The sequence below is a fragment of the Oncorhynchus mykiss genome, chromosome 16 (genome assembly GCF_013265735.2).
Source record: "Oncorhynchus mykiss isolate Arlee chromosome 16, USDA_OmykA_1.1, whole genome shotgun sequence".
Taxonomy (NCBI): Eukaryota; Metazoa; Chordata; class Actinopteri; order Salmoniformes; family Salmonidae; genus Oncorhynchus; species Oncorhynchus mykiss.
In genome coordinates, this window is record NC_048580.1 from 26,448,374 (window position 1) to 26,467,057 (window position 18,684).

Sequence of the window (18,684 nt, forward strand, 5' to 3'; positions counted from 1 at the left end):
TGTGGGTGTGGGTGTGGGTGGGTGGGTGTCTGTGTAGATGTATACAAATTGATCCAGCATGAGTTTTGTATGGATAACCAATGGAAATATACACAGTGCAAATGAGGTGGAAAACGGCTAGCATCTCAGATCTCAACTTCCAAACACAGTACAAATACAATGATTGCCACTGAAATTGATATTTGCACAACTATCAAACTTATTTTGGACAGTTTTTATAACTAACAAAGTGACAATTCAATTTATATAATGTAAATGCATTGTTCCTATCCCTCTGTTACACCCTGAGAGCTTTCCTGTGGGTTCATTCATGTAACTCTGGCGGTAAAAATGTTGCAGGATGGCAATGATAAATAAGATAACAACCAGAGTTATAATACAAAAATGAACCGTTCATGTTATGAACCGAATATTTTCGATTGAGTTAAAACATTTGCATTGTTGATCATTTCCGGCCAACATGCAGCATAATAATTTTTCATCTTTCATCAATATTATCACAACAACTTAAAATACTATTTATAAGAGTAACATTGATGGAAAAGCTTAAACGTACCTGCACCACAAACCAGCCAACCCGACCACTTTGACAAGCGACTGGCCCCCTCAATGCAAAAAAAGTGTGACTTTATAAACACCACCTCTTTATAATGTCTGTGACTGTGGCCTTAGAATGGGACACACACACACACAGGCACACACACACACACACACACACACACACACACACACACACACACACACACACACACACACACACACACACACACACACACACACACACACACACACACACACACACACACACACACACACACACACACACACACACACACACACACACTCCACTCAGACTCTGAGCCAGTGTGTTCCCAATGTCACCCATAATATTGATAGTAAATACTGTCACTTGATAACCTCGGACCAGTCTGACTGTCTCACTATCCCGACCGTCATCTTATCATCATATTTATTGGCTATGTTTGGAATAAACAAAGGATAGGATTACACATATTTATTGGCTATGTTTGGAATAACCACCGGATTACGCTGGGCCAGGGGCGCAACTTTCACTGGGGAGGGGGGGGGGGACCTGACCCCCCCACACACACTCTTAAATTGCATTTTTGCCCCCCCAGTTTTATCATTGCAATGTGATACAAAAAGTGTTATCGGTGTGCTTTATGACCATGCACACGCTTCAGAGCGGTCGGATAGGCTGTTTGGCAGTTTCAGAAGGCTGGATTTAGGACCACGTGACCACCACAGAGCGTAGCGAACGGAGGCAGCTGTTGTCTGTGTGTGTTGTGCTTTTTCTCAAAGTTGTAAAAGCAAGCAGAGCAGAAATTGGCTACTCTTTATTTGACTGATGTAGCTGGCAAGGTAACTGCTGTTTGACATAACAGAAAAAAAGCATTTATTCCCAGTGCTGAGCTATTAGTGTACTGACATGTAACGTTAGCTAATGTTTCAGGTAGCAGTATCTAACAGCTGTTGTGTGTATGAAAATGTTTTGCAGCCTTTGCTTTGTCCCGTTTCAACAGAAGTAAACTTGGCTCATTTTCGCCAGTTGAGCTAGCCAAAGGTTGGCTAATGTTAGCTATTATTTTATACCTCAATCACACTAGACACACTAGACACGAATCAAACAGCGACCAAATTATTGAAGACTGATATTCTGAAGTTTTTTAACAGCTCAATGTGAGTTTTTATTAGAGTCAGTATAGCAATGTTGTGCTGGGAAAATAAAGAGAGTAAACAAATGTGAATGATGATGAAGGCCAGTGATGAAGATGTGTCTAGCGACTTGCTGACGCCGAGGCCCAGCATGATGACACAATCCCGATTTATAACATTGTTTGCATGACAGACCATCTGTGGGCTATCACAGGTGTCAAACACACCTCATCTGTGGAAATCTCGAAGAAGAGATTGAAGTCCTAGGGTCACTGAAGCCACGGGAGCTGAAGACTAATGGAACTTGAATCAACTAAATGAATGTCACTGTGTGAATAAAATGGTAATGTTTATATTGTTTGAAGAGTTCATAGGTAAAACAATTGTAAAATGTTTCATTGTACTGTAAGTACTATGGATTTATTGTTTCTGAGAAACTGTTTTATTCTGTTCGTCGGACGGCGCATAGTTCAAAGAGGAGCGACACAGGGGTGCACCCATATAATTTAGATTAACATTGTGATGATTAGATCCAAGACTGTATGTGTTATTTTCATGCCTTTGTTTTAATGTTTTGGGCCATGTAAAGGGATTTTAAGATATTAGCTCTTTGTTCATTAGCCTCTTAATAATTGCATAACGATTAACCTAAACACCTGCATCTTATAGCATTCTGAGTGGTGACGCAAGGCTCGCAACTTTTGCTACACCCACTGGAGACAATTAGGGGTCTATAGCCTTCGAATAATAATGGAGTCTGATATACATCATATTTTAGGGTATTGGACCCTGTACACAAATTATCTGTCATCCTCAGATGAAGTGAATTTTCACTATTCTACAATGCAATGTTATTGATCTGACAGTTTCCCTGGCTAATTCCCTACCTTTCACACTGACACGGTATAAACAGCTGTACAGGCTTTACTGTCATGGTGCACAGTCAGTACACAACACTATGATCATCATGTCTTAGCAGGATCATCATTCTGTCTGTACAGAATAAAGTGGAAAAGTGGACAAGGCAGAAGCTTCAAAGTTTGAAAGTACTGTATTCTAAGGAAGTCTGACAAACCTCTAAAGTTTATTTCCAAGCTGTATCAAGGGTTGATAGAGGCTTTTCCCGATGACACAAAACATGTCAAACAAAAATGTGAGGAAGACCTGGGAGACCCTATTGATGATGATGAATGGATCCTCATTTAAAAGTTGCGAGCTGACACCGCAGGACTTAGAGGTACCCAGCGTCATGGCTTCATTGCTCCAGAGCACCGCAAGGGGGAGTTAGAGCACTCATTATGCATTTGCTTACCAATGTTTTTATATGACCAATCATATCGAGAGGTTCCAATGACAAATTTGACGCGAGCCACCCTGGTGACTTTCTTCAGCAAAGATGGCTGACAAAACACTATGGTGGAAGCAAATGTAAGTAGTTATAACATCGTAATGAGTCAAGCAAAACATTTACAATTGAGAGGAATATGTTAGTTAATGAAGAGACAAACATTTGAGCATATTGTTTTGTCATAAAATTAATTTATGAAAATCGCTATATAGCAAGTTGGCTGACTAGCTAACATTAGCCAGCTAGCTAGCTAGTGTTATGACATGACAATGAATTTGTAATTCGTGTTGTTTAATGTTTTAAGGACTCCTGAGAAAACCAGCAAACCAGGCTGTCGTCTTGTGAAACAGCAGATGTGAATAATCTATCTAGCTGAAGCATTTACTGCAAATTGAATGTACAATTGTGTTAACATGCCTTACTTATATTTTCCATGCAATACAGCTGAAGTAGCATAGCTAGCTATCTATTTGTTTGCTTATTGTGTAGTGGAGGATAAAAATAACTGTATACCTAGCTTCACTTTGAAATTATGGAGTCCTTTGTGCAAATCAGATGTCAATGTAGCCTGCATAAACCCAACCTCACTCTGGATTTCCTTTAAGTTAAAGGAGTTACCTTCAACTATTTAATGTTATTTAGTTAGTCTACACAAATGAGTATGGAAGCTGATCAACGTCTGAATGTGCTGACATGATAGCTCAGCAGAATTGAACACAGCTTGTTTCAAAGCTAAGCAGTGTACATACAGGAAAGCTAAGCAGTGTACATACAGGATAGGCATCTGTATGGTAGACTTGTTCTCACTAAGTGTGTTACCCTGCATATACCAGTAGGAGTCCATGTCTAGTCAAACTCAACATCATTTCAACCACCAAATATATATGGGATTTTCAACATGAGAGAAGAGGGATAAATCACATCATTCTTAAAGGTACGTAGAGGGACGAGTCTTGTTCCTCATAGGCCATGGCATTGCATTGGAGAGAGATAGACCTGAATTTAAATGGAATTCTGTTTTTACTCCTCCTCACGTGACTTACCACATCGAGCGAGAGATCTGTAGCTACTGACATGTTTCTCAAGTTCTCAAGTCCTCTAGTCCGTCAGTTTTTGACAAGTCAGCAATTTCTTCATATACTTGCAATACATCACAATATATGGCATAGAAAAGAGCGGGGACTCAAAGTGACATTTTTTTAAGTGAATCTGAAAGGCAGGGTTCTACTTAAGGCCCCTATCAGTGTTGAACGCCCCTCAGCCCATCATAAAATTGTAATCTACAGTACATGCAGCCTCTGTCAGTGATCTCACACACAGAACAACATACAATTGTCACCTGACATTGTAGATAAATGCTGGAGGAAAAATGAACAAACACGTTCTCTGAGCCTCCACCACAATTGTTTTACTGACTATCGGTTGTTGAGGTTTGTGTTATCAGTTACTTATTAAAAATCTAAAAGCATAGGCTTTAAGGAAAATAACAATAGGTTTAAAATAGTAAACTAATATAGAGCACGGAACATTTAAGTATCTACACACTGGGAAAATGTCTCATGTTGAGGGTATTTCAATAATTACACCAGATTATTAATAAATAGTTACAATTTGGTTTGAGAGATATTCAATTAGACATTAATTTCCAAGTCATTATATAAACAGATCATTCTGCGTTCTTTAGATAATTCATCATTTGTCTGGAAACAATATACTGTATAATATATTATTACACTTTTGTCATAGAACACAATCATGAATTTACAGGGCTTCAGACGGCACATCTACAACCAAAAGGCTTAATAAGTAACTAATACAATTAGATCAAATTGATCCCATCTTACCCGGGGAGAGGTAATCCAGATGTGGCAAAGTGCCAGAACATTCAAATGACTCAGAAGGCGCAAGTCTGTGATCAACGACCATTACGCACAAGGGTAGAAACACCCACCCCTGGGGTATTCCTCTCCAACTTTTACAATATGCACTGACCTACAGTCAGTTTATAGTCTTTCGATCCTAGATCAGTGCTCAGGGGGATCTTTTCAATAGCCTGGGGCTCGTGAAATGGTAACACCCCCCCTCGACCACTTTGTTCTTCCCACCCCCATAGCCATCCATGGATGAGGACAAGATAAACCTCTGTGTCATGTACTGTCATGTTGTCTTGTCTCTGTCCTTTCCCTTCACCCTGTCTCCCTCTGCTGGTCGTGTTAGGTTACCTTTTCTCCCCCGCTTTCCCCCAGCTGTCCCTTGTCTCCTCTAACTACCCATTCACCCCGTTCCCCACCTGTTCCCTTTTTCCCTCTGATTAGGTCCCTATATCTCTCTCTGTTTCTGCTCCTGTCCTTGTCGGATTCTTGTTTGTTTGTGTCATTCATGCCATAACAGACTACTCTATTGAGTTTCGCACTCTTGCTGTCTCCAGTGGCTGGAACGAGCCGGCCTTGCTCGCTCGTCTTCTGGAGGGTTTCCGCGCAGAGGTAAAGGATGAGATTCTCTCCCGGGAGGTTCCTTCCAGCGTGGATTCCTTGATTGAACTCGCTATTCGCATTGAGCGACGGGTTGATCTTCGTCACCGAGCTCGTGGAAAGGAGCTCGCGCTCTCCGTCGCCTCCCTCTCCGCATCACTACCATCTTCCTCTGCCGGCTCGGGTGCTGAGTCCATGCAGCTGGGAGGTATCCGCATCTCGACTGAGGAGAGGGAACGGAGAATCACCAACCGCCTCTGTCTCTATTGCGGTTCCGCTGGTCATTTTGTCACTTCATGTCCAGTAAAAGGCCAGAGCTCGTCAGTAAGCGGAGGGCTACTGGTGAGCGCTACTACTCCTGTCTCTCCTTCAAGATCCTGCACTACCTTGTCGGTCCATCTACGCTGGACCGGTTCGTCAGCTTCCTGCAGTGCCTTAATAGACTCTGGGGCGGAGGGCTGTTTTATGGACGAGACCTGGGCTCGGGAACATGACATTCCTCTCAGACAGTTAAAGGAGCCCACGGCCTTGTTCGCCCTGGATGGTAGTCCTCTCCCCAGGATTCAGCGTGAGACGCTACCTTTAACCCTCACTGTTTCTGGTAATCATAGTGAAACCATTTCTTTTTTAATTTTTCGTTCACCTTTTACACCTGTTGTTTTGGGCCATCCCTGGCTAGTTTGTCATAATCCTTCCATTAATTGGTCTAGTAATTCTATCCTCTCCTGGAACGTCTCTTGTCATGTGAAATGTTTAATGTCTGCTATCCCTCCTGTTTCCTCTGTCTCTTCTTCACAGGAGGAGCCTGGTGATTTGACAGGGGTGCCGGAGGAATATCACGATCTGCGCACGGTGTTCAGTCGGTCCAGGGCCACCTCTCTTCCTCCACACCGGTCGTATGATTGTAGTATTGATCTCCTTCCGGGAACCACCCCCCCCCGGGGTAGACTATACTCTCTGTCGGCTCCCGAACGTAAGGCTCTCGAAGATTATTTGTCTGTAGCTCTTGACGCCGGTACCATAGTCCCCTCCTCCTCTCCCGCCGGAGCGGGGTTTTTTTTTGTCAAGAAGAAGGACGGGTCTCTGCGCCCCTGCATAGATTATCGAGGGCTGAATGACATAACAGTGAAGAATCGTTATCCGCTTCCTCTTATGTCTTCAGCCTTCGAGATCCTGCAGGGAGCCAGGTTTTTCACTAAGTTGGACCTTCGTAACGCTTACCATCTCGTGCGCATCAGGGAGGGGGACGAGTGGAAGACGGCGTTTAACACTCCGTTAGGGCACTTTGAATACCGGGTTCTTCCTTTCGGCCTCGCTAACGCTCCAGCTGTCTTTCAGGCATTAGTCAATGATGTCCTGAGAGACATGCTGAACATCTTTGTTTTCGTTTACCTTGACGATATCCTGATTTTTTCACCGTCACTCCAGATTCATGTTCAGCACGTTCGACGTGTCCTCCAGCGCCTTTTAGAGAATTGTCTTTTTGTGAAGGCTGAGAAGTGCACTTTTCATGCCTCCTCCGTCACATTTCTCGGTTCTGTTATTTCCGCTGAAGGCATTAAGATGGATCCCGCTAAGGTCCAAGCTGTCATTGATTGGCCCGTCCCTAAGTCACGCGTCGAGCTGCAGCGCTTTCTCGGCTTCGCGAACTTCTATCGTCGTTTCATCCGTAATTTCGGTCAGGTGGCAGCTCCTCTCACAGCCCTTACTTCTGTCAAGACGTGCTTTAAGTGGTCCGTTTCCGCCCAGGGAGCTTTTGATCTCCTCAAGAATCGTTTTACATCCGCTCCTATCCTTGTTACACCTGACGTCTCTAGACAGTTCGTTGTCGAGGTTGACGCGTCAGAGGTGGGAGTGGGAGCCATCCTTTCTCAGCGCTCCCTCTCTGACGACAAGGTCCACCCATGCGCGTATTTTTCTCATCGCCTGTCGCCGTCGGAACGTAACTATGATGTGGGTAACCGCGAACTGCTCGCCATCCGGTTAGCCCTAGGCGAATGGCGACAGTGGTTGGAGGGGGCGACCGTTCCTTTTGTCGTTTGGACTGACCATAGGAACCTTGAGTACATCCGTTCTGCCAAACGACTTAATGCGCGTCAGGCGCGTTGGGCGCTGTTTTTCGCTCGTTTCGAGTTCGTGATTTCTTATCGTCCGGGCTCTAAGAACACCAAGCCTGATGCTTTGTCTCGTCTCTTCAGTTCTTCAGTAGCCTCCACTGACCCCGAGGGGATTCTCCCTGAGGGGCGTGTTGTCGGGTTGACTGTCTGGGGAATTGAGAGGCAGGTAAAGCAAGCACTCACTCAAACTCCGTCGCCGCGCGCTTGTCCTAGGAACCTTCTTTTCGTTCCCGTTCCTACTCGTCTGGCCGTTCTTCAGTGGGCTCACTCTGCCAAGTTAGCCGGCCACCCTGGCGTTCGGGGTACGCTTGCTTCCATTCGCCAGCGTTTCTGGTGGCCCACCCGGGAGCATGACACGCGTCGTTTCGTGGCTGCTTGTTCGGTCTGCGCGCAGACTAAGTCCGGTAACTCTCCTCCTGCCGGCCGTCTCAGGCCGCTTCCTATTCCCTCTCGACCGTGGTCTCACATCGCCTTAGATTTTGTCACCGGACTGCCTTCGTCAGCGGGGAAGACTGTTATTCTTACGGTTGTCGATAGGTTCTCTAAGGCGGCTCATTTCATTCCCCTTGCTAAGCTTCCTTCTGCTAAAGAGACGGCACAAATCATCATCGAGAATGTTTTCAGAATTCATGGCCTTCCGTCAGACGTCGTTTCGGACAGAGGTCCGCAATTCACGTCTCAATTTTGGAGGGAGTTTTGCCGTTTGATTGGGGCTTCCGTCAGTCTCTCTTCCGGCTTTCACCCCCAGTCTAACGGTCAAGCAGAACGGGCCAATCAGACTATTGGTCGCATCTTACGCAGTCTTTCTTTTCGCAACCCTGCGTCTTGGTCAGAACAGCTCCCCTGGGCAGAATACGCCCACAACTCGCTTCCTTCGTCTGCGACCGGGCTATCTCCTTTTCAGAGTAGCCTCGGGTACCAGCCTCCGTTGTTCTCATCTCAGTTCGCCGAGTCCAGCGTCCCCTCCGCTCAGGCTTTTGTCCAACGTTGCGAGCGCACCTGGAAGAGGGTCAGGTCTGCACTTTGCCGTTATAGGGCGCAGACTGTGAGAGCTGCTAATAAGCGTAGAACTAAGAGCCCTAGATATTGTCGCGGTCAGAGAGTTTGGCTCTCCACTCAGAACCTTCCCCTTAAGACGGCTTCTCGCAAGTTGACCCCGCGGTTCATTGGTCCATTCCGTATCTCTCAGGTCATTAATCCTGTCGCAGTGCGACTTCTTCTTCCGCGATATCTTCGTCGCGTCCACCCGGTCTTCCATGTCTCCTGTGTTAAGCCCGTTCTTCGCGCCCCCGCTCGTCTCCCCCCCCCCCCCCCCATCCTTGTCGAGGGCGCACCTATCTACAGGGTCCGTAAAATCTTGGACATGCGTCCTCGGGGCCGTGGTCATCAGTACCTAGTTGACTGGGAGGGGTACGGTCCTGAGGAGAGGAGTTGGGTTCCCTCTCGGGACGTGCTGGACCGTGCGCTGATTGATGATTTCCTCCGTTGCCGCCAGGTTTCCTCCTCGAGTGCGCCAGGAGGCGCTCGGTGAGTGGGGGGGTACTGTCATGTACTGTCATGTTGTCTTGTCTCTGTCCTTTCCCTTCACCCTGTCTCCCTCTGCTGGTCGTGTTAGGTTACCTTTTCTCCCCCGCTTTCCCCCAGCTGTCCCTTGTCTCCTCTAACTACCCATTCACCCCGTTCCCCACCTGTTCCCTTTTTCCCTCTGATTAGGTCCCTATATCTCTCTCTGTTTCTGCTCCTGTCCTTGTCGGATTCTTGTTTGTTTGTGTCATTCATGCCTGAACCAGACTGTCGTCATGTTTGCTGTAACCTTGTCCTGTCCTGTCGGAATCTGCCGGTCCATCTGAGCCTACCTATGTTTGGTAATTAAAGAAGCTCTGTTTAAGTTGATTCGCTTTTGGGTCCTCATTCACGCACCGTAACACTCTGTCCAGGGTACACAGTTTTATCGCCCATCCACATCTGGTTGAGTCAGGGGGATATCCCACCACAGATCATCCCCTCCCTAACCCCTCCAAGGGGCCATAGGTTGGGCCCGTACACAACAGACGCACAACTGAGTAACAAGAAAATAGGCCAACAATGTGCTAGTTTTAGTCAATGTGGAGGTTAGATTGAGAAATTGGGGTAAAATAAAGAGATAGTTACATCTTAATGTTTGGTTATGACATACTTTGGCACTGGCCCATGTTTTTGGGGATTCCATTTTTGAGGTGGACCAGGGGCTTAATTTAGCAAAGGTGCACTTGCACTTAAAACACTCTACTGCCTCGAACACACCTACAGCGTCATTGCGCAAAATGGTACGCAGCATCATCTGGATATGTGTGCAACAAAGGTTCAACATTCACCACACAGAACATACTGCAACTGCCTCTGCAACGCAATTCTGCAAGGCAAACACAGCGTTCCATTGGAAATGAATGTACTGCTGGTGTACCAAAAGGCAATGATGCTGCAGGTGTGATCGAGGTGTAAACCTTGCAGTGTGCCAGTTTCCCCTCAAAGGTTGGTATTTATACATTTTGAACTTGTGTGTGTATCTCCAAGCACAGCTAAGACCATGGGTACACACAACTTCTAATGGTTGATCAATTGTATTGCAAGCAAATATGGTTCTCATGGGGTAAATGGAGGTGTTTGATGCACAGGAAATATAATAATGGTATGCTAATAAAAACATTAAAACATGGGCCTAATGATTAAACAGATGCATTTGCCATTGCATGTACTGAACAAAAATATAAATGCAACATGTAAAGTGTTGGTCTCATGTTTCATGAGCTGAAATAAAAGATCCCAGAAATGTTCCATATGCAGAAAAATATTATTTCTCCCAAATGTTGTGCACAAATTGTGCAATTGGCATCTTGGAGGCAGGAATGTCTACCAGTGCTGTTGCCAGATCATTTAATGTTAATTTCTCTACCATAAGCCGCCTCCAACAGACCATGTGTAACCACTCCAGCCCAGGATCTCCACATCAGGCTTCTTCACCTATGGGATAGTCTGAGACCAGCCACCCAGACAGCTGATGAAACTGTGGGTTTGAACAACCAAAGAATTTCGGCAGAAACAGTTAGAAACCTTCTCAGGGAAGCTCATCTATGTGCTCACTATCCTCACCAGGGTCTTGACCTTACTGCAGTTCGGTGTCATAACCGACTTCAGTGGGCAAATGTTCACCTTAGATGGCCACTGGCACGCTGGAAAAGTGTGCTCTTCATGAATTAGCGTGTATGGCATTGTCTGGCCGAGCGGTTTGCTGATGTCAACCTTGTGAACAGAGTGCCCCATGGTGGCAGTGGGGTTATGGTATGATCAGGCATAAACTACAGACAATGAACACAAGTGCATTTTATCGATTGCTATTTGAATGCACAGAGATACTGTGACCAGATCCTGATGATTTCCTTATATGAACTTTAACTCAGTAAAATCTTTTGAAATTGTTACAATGTATTGCATGACATGTCTCCTTTTCTGACATGATTGGTTTATTCCCGCTGCACATTTTTTATCCATTACTCATTCAAACGCCAAGCATCGTGAAAAGTAAATTGACCGGTAGCAAAATATCTGACACTAGGTAGGTTACAGTAATGCTGTGCGGTCGGAGCTCAACATCATAACCTATTTAATCTCAGAGGCACCAAGGCAGCCACGATCAAATACTGATGAACAAAACATTGAACAGCAATTAGAATAGTGTGACCAGACTTCCCCGTTTTTGGTGGCCGGTCCCCAGCTGTAGCTGTCCCCGGAAATGTCCCCGTTCTTAACTGTGAGTTAAAAACAGACCGCAGAGTGAAATAATAATTTACGTGGCAAGACCAGGCAGCAGAGCCTACCGGTTGACGTCTCAATCACATTGTGCTTGTTTTGGCCAACAGAGGGGGCTGCTTGCTATATACGCTTCATTCACTCTTCTTCTACTAACTACTTGCTCGGGCTCATTTTAGAGAAAACTGCTGTGGAAACTCAGTCTAAAGCCAGTATGTGTCAAAGTGAATCCACAACATCACCACAAACATCTTTTCAAGACAGGTCATTTGAGGCAATCAACAGGATCTGGTCACAGTATCTCTGTGCATTCAAATACAATTGTTTGAGATACTAGCTAGTGATGTTATTATGTCACACACACTTATTATATAGATAGATTATCTGCCCTATAAGGTTTTAAATATGTTATGCTATCTAACATTAGCTATGTAGACTAAGTTAGTTAGTTATCTAGCTAGCTAGTGTCATGGTAGCTAGGTTAAAAAACATTCACGTGTTGGACGGGCTATTTTGAAAATATTCTTATATTAAATGAATGCATATAATTAATTGAGAATATTTATTTTTAGATTACAATTTTAATGGTTTGGCATTATAATAAGTAGTGTGAAAATATATTTTGAAATGTTCATGGTTAACATTAGCATAATGTTTTCTGTTAGAGTGGAGAGGAAGGAGAGGAGGAAGACTGGATGAATGTGTCACACCCTGACCTTAGAGAGCCTGTTTATGTCTCTATTTAGTTAGGTCAGAGTGTGATTTGGGTGGGTATTCTAGTTTTCTATTTCTTTGTTGGCCGGTTATAGTTCCCAGTCTATCGTTGTCTCTGATTGGGAATCATACTTAGGCAGCCTGTTTTCCACCTGAGTTTGTGGGATCTTGTTTTTGCACAGTAGCTGTATAGCCCTGCAGAACTTTACGTTCATTGATCTTTTTTTTTTTTTTTGGTGTTCATGCTAAAAAAAAAATGAAGATGTACACTTTCCACGCTGCACTTTGGTCTCATTCTGACGACGGACGTAACAGAATGAATGAGATAGAGAAAAGGTAAAGATATAATTACAGAGCCAGCCAATTTATTATTCCAAACAATGTTTTTAAGATAGAATACAAAAATGAGTCAAGCAATGGGAATCTGTTAACCAAAGTATTTTATCTAATAGGGTATTATTTATTATTAAAGATTGGAGAGGAAGGAAAAGAGAGTGAGAAGGAAAAATTAACCTTTCAGTGCACGGTCTAGTTTCCTGAATTTCTGCCTGTCTGACATGCCCAAAGTAAACTGCCTGTTACTCAGGCCCAGAAGCTAGAAGATAAGTTAGAAGATATACCCAGAAGGTATGCATATAATTGGTAGAATTTGATAGAAAACACTGAAGTTTCTAAAACTGTTAAAATAACGTCTGTGAGTATAACAGAACTGATATGGCAGGCAAAAACCTGAGGAAAATCCATCCGGAATTATTATTATTTTTAGTTCCCAGCCACTTCAAATGTGAAGCTATTGAAAACTATGACTTCTGCCTCCCAGATTGCAGTTCCTATGGCTTCCACTAGATGTCAACAGTCTTTATACATGGTTTCATGCTTGTTTTTTGAAAAACCAACGAGGAATAGTAGTTTATCCAAGGGGAGCACTAAGGCAAAAGTAGTCTCTTTGCGCGCATGAACGAGGGCACACTCTTCGTTATATTCTTTTCCTATTGAACATACTAGTCTCCGTATGAAATATGATCATTTATTTAGATATTAGACTACCTGAGGATTAATTAGAAACGTTGTTTGACTTGTTTGGACAAACTTTAACGGTAACTTTTGCGACTTCTTTGTCTGCTTGCTGACCGGGTGGATTACTGAACTCAATGACGCATACTAAGAAGGACTTTATCGAACAAAATGACCATTCCTTGTGTAGCTGGGACCCATTGGATTGCAAACAGAGGAAGATCTTCAAAGGTAAGTGATTTATTTTATCGCTATTAAGGATTTTGTGATGCCTGTGCTGGTTTGAAAACATGTGTTGTTGTGGGGTGCTGTCCTCAGATAATCAAATGCTATGCTTTCGCCGTAAAGCCTATTGTAAATTGGACAACGCAGTTCGATTGCCAAGATTCTAAGCTAAAGAATCATGTATGACACTTGTATTTTCATAAATGTTTAATATTACGGTTTTGTATTTTGAATTTGGCGCGCTCCTATTTCACCGGATGGTGTCGAATTTGATCCCGCTAGCGGGATCCGTGCACTAATTAAGGGAGTAAAAAAAGTGAAGCAAGGAGAGTGTAGAAGAGTGAGGTGCAAAGGTGAAGAGAAGGAAAGGAAGGAACACGATTGAAGAAAAGAGGAGAGAGATTGGAGGAGAAGAAAAAGTTAAGAGTATGAAGAGTGACACAAGGAGAGTGAAGAAGAGCAGACAGAGGTTCAATGGTTCTTTCCAAGAAACGGAAAATGCCATTTTAATGGAAACCTGATGAAAGAATTTCCGTTTATATGCTCAGGTCAAGACGATAGAATGGTTCACAGCAACCTTTGTAATTCCTCTTTTTCCAATTGGCAGCGGGGGAAGAATGGCAGTGGTAGAACATCAACAGACGAAAAAGCATAAAGCCTCTCTGATTGGCCGTGTTGGTATGCACTCTGTCACCACATTCTTCAAGGTAGAGCCTTCCCAAGAATAATAGCATTTAGCTGTGCAGGAGGGTGTCTTTGCATACCACACTATGCGACGCAATCATAGTTACAGATCTATGGACTGTACAGCACAACTGACACAGAATCTTTATGAGCCAAAGTTTACATGTGCTAGGACAAAATGTGAGGCCATAGTGAGTAATATATATGATAGCAGCACATCTGTGGAAACAAAACTGCTTGATTAATTGAAAGGAGAAACAGCAGAAGAAATTGCAGCTGAGGTCCTGGTGGTCATCCAAAAATGTAACCTGCAAAACAAAGTCGAGGCATTCTCTGCTAACAACACATATACCAACTTTGGAGGACTGAATAGGCTGGGGAGGGTCAATGTCCATACCATGTATTTTTGGCACAACTGCAGACCGATACAGGGACACCTCATAAAGCCTAGACGTAGTAGGGGGAACATCAGACATGCCCATAAAGAGAGAGAGAGAGGGCAGGGCACTGGAGATCTGAGGTACGAAGAGGTGTGTGTGTGTGTCTCTGTCTCTGAAAAAAAGGAAATAATATGTAGCCATAACACAGCTAAACAAACAAATGGCCCCTGGACGTCACGGTCCAGTCGATGGAACATAACTTCACAAAAAGTTTCAACACCCTGGTTTTCAAGTGGTTTTAAATTAAAGAAATACCCTGCTCAAAAAAATAAAGGGAACACTTAAACAACACAATGTAACTCCAAGTCAATCACACTTCTGTGAAATCAAACTGTCCACTTAGGAAGCAACACTGATTGACAATAAATGTCACATGCTGTTGTGCAAATGGAATAGACAACAGGTGGAAATTATAGGCAATTAGCAAGACACCCCCAATAAAAGAGTGGTTCTGCAGGTGATAACCACAGACCACTTCTCAGTTCCTATGCTTCCTGGCTGATGTTTTGGTCACTTTTGAATGCTGGTGGTGCTTTCACTCTAGTGGTAGCATGAGACAGAGTCTACAACCCACACAAGTGGCTCAGGTAGTGCAGCTCATCCAGGATGGAACATCACTGCGAGCTGTGGCAAGAAGGTTTGTTGTGTCTGTCAGCGTAGTGTCCAGAGCATGGAGGCGCTACCAGGAGACAGGCCAGTACATCAGGAGATGTGGAGGAGGCCGTAGGAGGGCAACAACCCAGCAGCAGGACCGCTACCTCCACCTTTGTGCAAGGAGGAGCAGGAGGAGCACTGCCAGAGCCCTTCAAAATGACCTCCAGCAGGCCACAAATGTGCATGTGTCTGCTCAAACGGTCAGAAACAGACTCCATGAGGGTGGTATGAGGGCCCGACATCCACAGGCGGGGGTTGTGCTTACAGCCCAACACCGTGCAGGACGTTTGGCATTTGAACACCAAGATTGGCAAATTCGCCACTGGCACCCTGTGCTCTTCACAGATGAAAGCAGGTTCACACTGAGCACATGTGACAGACATCTGGAGACCCCGTGGAGAACGTTCTGCTGCCTGCAACATCCTCCAGCATGACCGGTTTGGCGGTGGGTCAGTCATGGTGTGGGGTGGCATTTCTTTGGGGGGCCGCACAGCCCTCCATGTGTTCGCCAGAGGTAGCCTGACTGCCATTAGATACCGAGGAGATCCTCAGACCACTTGTGAGACCATATGCTGGTGCAGTTGGCCCTGGGTTCCTCCTAATGCAAGACAATGCTAGACCTCATGTGGCTGGAGTGTGTCAGCAGTTCCTGCAAGAGGAAGGCATTGATGCTATGGACTGGCCCGCCCGTTCCCCAGACCTGAATCCAGTTGAGCACATCTGGGACATCATGTCTCGCTCCATCCACAGACTGTCCAGGAGTTGGCGGATGCTTTAGTCCAGGTCTGGGAGGAGATCCCTCAGGAGACCATCCGCTACCTCATCAGGAGCATGCCCAGGCGTTGTAGGGAGGTCATACAGGCACTTGGAGGCCACACACACTACTGAGCCTCATTTTGACTTGTTTTAAGGACATTACATCAAAGTTGGATCAGTCTGTAGTGTGGTTTTCCACTTTCATTTTGAGTGTGACTCCAAATCCAGACCTCCATTGGTTGATAAATTTGATTTCCATTGATAATTTGTGTGATTTTGTTGTCAGCACATTCAACTATGTAAAGAAAAATGTATTTAATAAGAATATTTCATTCATTCAGATCTAGGATGTGTTATTTTAGTGTTCCCTTTATTTTTTTGAGCAGTGTATATTGATTGACCTTTAGTCTCGTAAGAGACCAACAAGAGCATCTGAATTCTCCAGTGTATGAGTTTCAATTCTGTCAATTCAGAAATATATGTAACACTAATAATGAATGCTATCCTAAGACTTTATAAACAAATGACTTTATGAATTGACTGAATTGAAACAGAACTGACGTATGTGAAAAGAAAGGTACAATGAGGGAGGTCAAAACAACAACCAGACAACTCCTCTCCTCTTCCTGTCCTTCCTGTGAGCGGGTCGGCTAAATTGACTCCATTTCTGAAAGGGAAGAGAAAAACAACACATACAAGCTTAACATAATATGACACCCTAAAAGGTGAGATTTATGTTAACTAAATACTGCTTGTATAGTGTAGTTAGTGGCATAAATAGGAACAGTATGATGAAGTTGGTAATACTTGCTGTTAACTCATGGAATTTGTATTTACGATCAAAATATGAATGTGACAGGCAAATATTTAGACAGCAAATTGTTGCTTTAGGATATTTTCTAACCCACAAACAACAGCTATACATTTGCCTCATATTAATACTTTGATCTGAAATACCCATTAACCCACGACTATACTGTAAAAATGACCTACTTTACTTCACTGTCGCACACTTATGACACTACCTGTGATGTGGAGGGAAAAAAAGTACCCTTGAACTCGGCTTCGAAAAGCAGCTGATATATTTTAACCTTGGCTGCTGTTTTTCTTTGCTGAGGCAGCCTCTTCAGTGTTGGCACCAGGCTCATGGCAAAGAGGGTCTCTTCATCCTCCTTCCTGTGAGCATCAGGTTGGGCTGCATCCCTGTCGACGGCTTGGAGGAGCCTCTGCTGAATTGAGCTGAGTGGATCTGGGGGCTGGTACCTCTGATGACGCCTGGTGTGACGTTCCTCTTCGTTTCTCTCTCCGTTTCTCTCCACGGCCACATCCTGTAACGATTGTCTTCGGGTGAAAGAGAAGAGGACCAAGATGCAGCGTGATGATAATCCATATTTAATGGGAATACTTAAACACCGAACAAAAACAACAAACCGACAAAAGGAACGAAGACGAAACAGTCCCGTAACGTGAACACTAAACACTGGAACAGGAACAATCACCCACAAAATACCCAAAGAATATGGCTGCCTAAATATGGTTCCCAATCAGAGACAACGATAGAGAGCTGCCTCTAATTGAGAACCAATCTAGGCAACCATAGACTTACAAGACACCTAGAATAGAAAACACCCCATAAACATACAAAACCCCTAGACAATACAAAAACACATACATAACCCATGTCCCACCCTGACCTAACCAAAATAACAAAGAAAACAAAGAATACTAAGGTCATTCTCATCCAAGATCGCATAGCAGTTCAGACGTCTTTTGTCCTCGTCTTGTCGTGTCCTGTATATATATATATTTACAACTTTTTTCACATACATTTTATTTTTATTTTCCATCAACTCATCTTCTAAACACTCTCCTGCAACCAGCCTCACCAATTTATATTTATAAAAAAGTATTATTTACCTCAGATCTGCAATCCTTCAGGAAGCTAGCCAGAAACTCCAGGAGGCTGGCCAGAAACTAGCCAGAAGCTAGCCAGGAGCTAGCCCAGAAGCTAATCAGAAGCTAACCACGGTTTGTGGTCATCGGCTGTCCTTTAGTTCGAAAATCTATCGAAAATCTATCGCCAGTTTTGTACGGCGCAGCGCGGCTCGGAACGGAACATACCGGACCAATTTTTCTCTCCATGTCCCTGGATTTCAACTGCTCTCTGGACATTCATACCCGGATCTCACAGCTAGCTAGCTGCTATCCGTGTGACAGTCGGCTTTCGTCGATTCCGGAGCAAACATCGATTGTTCCGGTGCTAGCCAGCTCCCTCAATCACGCCTGAGTTCCATCATTCACTCCTGGGCTGCAGTCACCTATCCGGACCCGTTTCACTGCCTACGCCTCTGTCGCGACGTTACCGGAACGCCCATCTGCGGCCCGCTAACCGTTAGCTGTCTTTCCGGCTGCTATCTGAATAGACAATCGGACAATTTATTTATTTGAATTATTATGTTTTCTTCTCGGGCCTCTATAACTATATCTATTGTTCTTATTTTTGTTGTTGTGTGATTTGGATTAATCCCCTCTACCACACGGAACCCCACTAATCTACTGACCGAACGCAAGAGGTGGCTAACAACAGACTCCATCCTATGCTAGCTTGCTACCGGTTGGCTTGGCTAGCTGTCTAAATCGCCGTGACCCTAAACCAACCTCTCCACTCACTGGACCCTTTTGATCACTCGACTAAGCATGCCTCTCCTTAATGTCAATATGTCTTGTCCATTGCTGTTCTGGTTAGTGTTTATTGGCTTATTTCACTGTAGAGCCTCTAGTCCTGCTCACTATACCTT

General features: G+C 44.3%; 1 protein-coding gene and 1 long non-coding RNA gene across 2 annotated transcripts in view; both read right to left on the reverse strand.

Moving 5' to 3' along the window:
* slc4a1b (solute carrier family 4 member 1b (Diego blood group)) overlaps nucleotides 1-653 on the reverse strand; it is a 41,818-nt gene extending 41,165 nt beyond the window's left edge. Inside the window, exon 1 of the mRNA XM_021565428.2 lies at nucleotides 557-653. The gene's annotated coding sequence lies outside the window, so the exon portion shown is untranslated. The remainder of the gene's footprint in view (nucleotides 1-556) is intronic.
* A 15,586-nt stretch (nucleotides 654-16,239) lies between these two features.
* Nucleotides 16,240-17,380, reverse strand: LOC118939473. Its single transcript, XR_005036392.1, has 2 exons — nucleotides 16,938-17,380; nucleotides 16,240-16,553 (listed from the first exon to the last, which is right to left on the reverse strand). It is a non-coding gene; the product is annotated as an uncharacterized LOC118939473 (long non-coding RNA).
* Nucleotides 17,381-18,684: the final 1,304 nt, after the last annotated feature.